Source organism: Halyomorpha halys, unplaced genomic scaffold, assembly GCF_000696795.3.
Source record: "Halyomorpha halys isolate HHAL.00 unplaced genomic scaffold, Hhal_1.1 Scaffold98.1, whole genome shotgun sequence".
NCBI classification, from domain to species: Eukaryota; Metazoa; Arthropoda; class Insecta; order Hemiptera; family Pentatomidae; genus Halyomorpha; species Halyomorpha halys.
In genome coordinates this window covers 1,348,592-1,353,996 of record NW_027107309.1, presented here as the reverse complement: position 1 = coordinate 1,353,996, position 5,405 = coordinate 1,348,592, and the positions used below count along the sequence as shown (strand labels likewise).

General features: G+C 34.0%; 1 protein-coding gene across 5 annotated transcripts in view; it reads left to right on the top strand.

The window, feature by feature from the left end:
* Positions 1–5,405, top strand: part of LOC106677413 (dipeptidase 1) — a 485,353-nt gene that overhangs the window by 372,041 nt on the left and 107,907 nt on the right. The window lies entirely within an intron of this gene.

Below are 5,405 nucleotides of genomic sequence, written 5' to 3'. Positions count from 1 at the left end.
AATTTATTAAAAATAAATTAGTCAAGTAACCAATTACTCTACACCATTCCTTCTGAAATTGAGTGAATAATAATAAGAAATATGTTTCACAAGAAGAAATTAATTTCTCATAATAATAAATCTTGACTATATTTTTTAATTTTTAATTTTAAAGTAAATTGTATCCATAGCGTATGGACAGTATTGTGCTCCATCAGCCTGATTCATTCCATGACAGTCTTTAGTGAACCATGAAAGGGTATGTTAAATGACTTTTTTTTTTTTCACTTTTTGGTCATGTTTTAACAAAGATTTTATGATTTTACTTAATAGTTTTATAACGTAAAAATTTGAACTAATACATGACAAGCCTATATTAACTCTGCTGAATGGAGGAGTCAGACAGACTCGAGTGGTAAATAGGACCTCCTGACTGAGGTGGGTTTTCTAACTACAGGTGAAGAAGATAAAGTGAGTTAAATTTGTTTCCATCACGCATGCGTATTCGTGCTTAATTCTTCATTTTGTTTTCTATATATTCTCTTCGACTCTCTCCCAACGCCTACCGTTATTACTGTTATCAAGATTTTTTTTTTTTTTCCTTAATAAATATATACTTTTTAATAAAATATACTCTTCTAAACTTTTTTCTATCAGACATATATCTATAAAATGCCGCCAATTGCATATTAATGTATTTTTAAAATTTCGTTTGATGTAACAAAGAATCAAGACTGCGTGTAATTTTGAACCAACCTGATTTCATGAAACGGATCCAAAATATATGTATTTTATTGTTTTATGTATTTGTTTCTTTTAGAATTGTTTTATTTTTTTTCTTGAAAAAATATGTTTACTGCTATTATATTGTAATCACTTTTTAACTATCAATTAATTTTGTTATCTTAACTAATTTAATTATTTTAGTTAACTACTTAGCTTTGAAGTACCGTCATATTTCTGTTCTTGCAATTAGATAATCTGATAAATAAAAAAAGTCTGTTATGATTAGTAAGTACAACGTAAAATTATAAGTGACTTGAATCAGAAAATAAAAAAGAAGAAAAACAACGTGAAAACAGTTTATTGAAACATTGAAAATGCCTTTAATTTTCCATTAATATTGCTTTTATATTTTTCATCAATTATGTCATCAACATATTGATATTTTTTGCTATATTTGTTTATTATTTGAATATTATAATATTATTATATCCTTGAGTGATAAGATCGGAAGCTGTAGAGGTCATCACTTCCACCATACTGCTATGTTCTAGTAGCAGATTTAGTTGGGATGCCAGGATAATCGCTGAAGGCAATTATCCAAAAATAAATTAATTAATTGATTATAAATTGAGTCCTAAAAAACTATTATTATAATTGGATTCCTTTCCAAAGGCTGTTTTTGTGTTTACCAGTTTACCAATTAAATACCTTTATATTCATAAAATGTTCTTACCATTGATCATATAGGATAATAAAGAGTGATATATTGGGTTATATAATAATATATAAACTACATAAAGAAACTATGTATTTATTTACAATCTGTTATTATGATTAAAATAATTCAAATGATTCAGATAAAGGTTGCCATAAAATATAAATTATTACATGATTACTTATTAGTTAATTTATACTTATAGCTGCTGATGCCGTAGGTGTCTTCTGTTTCATCAGGGATGTCCAGGTTTCCTGGCCTCCGTTTGGTCGAAGCGCATCCTGCTGACTGTCCTCCTGACAGTCCTCACTCGTCTGAGCCTTCCTCTTGAGCCTGCCTCCGTCTAGCCCTTGCGGTCGAGTGTCCCCTGTTCTTCTGTAAATTCCCTCTTGTCTTGTTCTCCCACTTCTCTTTTAGGGCGTTACCTTATTTTTAAATCTCTTCTCTGATTGGTTATCGATGTCCGAAGACTCCCGAGGCAGGCGTCCCTCTCCTCAGGGCCGAGTTGGACTTCCTGGACAAGGATCTGCCTAGTTAATTTGATTCTGGTCTCTCGTCCTAACCTATTTTCTGCTTCGATACTTAAAGGTTAGTCAATCTAATTTTCTCAGGGGCCTCTGGTAATGTGACAAACTTAATACAGATGTTTCCATATCCGAGGATGCTAAAAGCTTCCCAGAAAGATACCCTGATCAGGGGCAGATGACGAAACACCTTAATAAACGACATATTGTTGAAATCATGGCTAATTCCTCGATACATAGCAATACAGGATGCAGGTGACTTGACTATCCCCAAGTTTGCACCGCAGCCCAACGCCATCAGGAAGCCGCCGTAGCACATTCTCGCCCTCATATGTTGGCGTATCAATCTCCACAATATCTTCAATCGGACGAGGGACTCTGGTTTGGAACCTTCCATCAATGCGATGACATGGCAGATTGCCAGCCTCATACGGGATTAGAAAACAATGTTATGACATGACCAGTTGCGAAGGACGATGACAATCATCGTCAGTTTTGGAAACTTGTGCGGACCTTCGTCGACAAGAGGCAGAGTGTGCATCTCACACCCGGCGACGACCTGTCGACGGCTGAGGAACAGGCAGATCTTCTCCCCGCCAGTTATGCCGCTAGGGATGCTGAGACGACGAATAGGGCTCCCTTACCACCTCTAAGCTCATCACCATCTCCTAATGAGAAGACAATCTTCTCTACCTTCAACCAGCTTGAGTCGACGCTGCGACTTACCAAGGGAAACAGGGCATCCGTAGAGGATGGTATTCCTTATGTACTGCTTAGAATGCTGCCGAGGAGGGGTAAGGCATTTCTCCTAAACGTCTTCAACGCATGCATGAGGATATCCTACTTCCCGACCATCTGGAAGCGAGCCATTGTCGTTCCTCTACTCAATCCTGGTAAGAAGGGTGATGTGACTGAGCACTATCACCCCATCAGCCTCCTCTCGCATACAAGCAAAATCCTCGAGAGGCTCATCCTTCAACATCTGATGAAGCACTGCACCGAAGAAGCAGTAATACCACCTGAGCAGGCTTTCAGAGGGGGGGCGCGTATGAGCATCATCTGGCCAAACTGCAATCACAAACCCTGGTCACATGCAAATGAACAGGGCGACAGCATTTATATCTCTTGATTGTAGTCAGGCCTTCGAGTGTGTCTCCCATCCGCTTCTCATCCGCCAACTTGAATGATTCGTTGATTATAGCTATAATTATAAATTAAACAATAAGCAATAATGTAAGAATCATATTTTATGGCAACCATTTATTTGAATCATTTTGATCACAGTAATAAATTGTAAATAAATACTTAATCTCTTTATGTAGATTATATTATATAACTCAATTTACCACCCCTTACTATATTATATAATTAATGGTAATGATATTTTATATAAATAAAGATGTTTAATTGGTAAACTGGTAAACACAAAACAAGCCTTTGGAAAAGAATCTAATCATAATAATAGTTTTTTAATACTCAATATATAATTAATTAATTATCTTTTTTTTGGATAATTCAGCGATTATCCTGGCATTCCGACTAAATCTCAAGGCAGTACATAGCAAAGTGAAATTATGTACAATATGTTGATATCATATATACTGTACCTCATTTAGTATAATGGCTATACGAAATAACAAACAACGCTTAAGGCATACTGCAATCATGTCATGGATAGTTCAAGTAATACCACATTTTTTTCAATGTAAAAATAACGTATGAAAAACGCTGACATTGTTGCCAATACATTAGGCATATAATTTTAGAGATCAAAAAGCTCAGAATGTCTCTTATTATGCCAATTAATCGTAATAAGATTACTGGGTTTCATTTTCCTATTTGATTTATAAGGATAAAGATTTGAATAGTATAGCATTAGATATGTGGCCTATAAAAAGAATATGTAATAGAGTTATAAAGAATATACGTAATAAAATTTTAGATGTTATGGATTAGACGAGATGACTAGCTGAAATATTATTCCTTGGTCAGATATGCCCTGTGAAGGTTGGTAGCTTCTTCAATAAAGCTTTATTTTGCCCTTGTGCTTTACGACTTTATCGTCCCGACCTTAGGACTTATTACAAATTTTTATCAGCGGCATTGTATTCAATGTCTATAAAAGCGTTGTTGTTTCTTCATATGTAAAATCGTTACTTAACATCATTAAGTAGCTTATTACATTTGTATAGTGGTAGGAGTTGGGCCTTTCAAGTTGTGGATAACTTTGTTGTTGTTATTTCATATCACCTGTATTTAGAACACAAAGCAAAAAAAAAAAAAATGTATTATGATACATCATAACGTGTTACATTAACGTTAAGATGTGGCACCTGCTTGTTAGTTCACTTTGTAAATCGTTAGTTCAAATCAATAAGGTGGCTGAATTTATTATTTTATATCAGGCTAACATAAGATTTACATATCAAGGAAAGAAGTTAATCATTTAAAATATTTCAGTTTTATTAAATGAATCCTTTTGTCTAGACTTAAAGGTATAAATTATTATAATATATAATAAATAGATATTATTATAATTCAAATTTCTGAAATTTACATCTGCTTACTTAAGGTCATCTGATTGCCTTTTATTTTTATTTTTTTATTTCTTACATCCTGGTTATTTTTGACATACGGGGGGAGAGGGTTTATTTACAGGGTACCAACATATTCTTACCATAGTGGGGAACAAAGTTTTTATTTGTTGGAACCGCTATAGAAATTAAATTCAACTCCTTAGGCAGGATTTGAACTGGCGCCGCTGCAGTTCGAAGGTTGTTAAGACTTACGCCTCAACTTCTACTGCTGAAAGTGACCCTCATCAAATTATTTGTTAGACCAAGCCATAAGACTTATATGTACTGTCATCTATACACCAAGACCCCACTGGCCGGAATTCATTGCGCCCTTAACTCTTGTGATGGATAAATATAAACTAGTAATAAGTGAATTAAAAAGAACAATAACTTTAGTAGTGATCGAGCAGTTATCATTGATGTATTAAAATATGGAATTTTTCTATGAGAATAGGTTAAGAAAAAAAGATCTATGTTATATAATTTTCTCGTTAAAGGCGCCATCAATAACCTGACTGAGCCACAATGACGACCTTTGTAGGTCATCTGTCACTGGCCTCTAAAGCTCTTTTCGCTACCTCCGGCGATTGTTATGTTGACGATTAGCCTGAAGACCTATATAATATTTTCGTATTTTTCAATTTTTTTTTTAAAGATTATCTATTTTCACACTTTTTTTCTAGTACTCCAATAAAACATAGAATTATGAGTTGTTTACAACTTACTAAAATTCTATATTAGTTCTTATAGGTTAATATTTATATGATTTTTCGTCCTCAATATGACAATATAAAAATAAATAACACTCATATAGTCTCTCTCTCTCTCTCTCTCTCTCTCTCTCTCTCTCTCTCTCTCTCTCTCTCTCTCTCTCTCTCTCTCTCT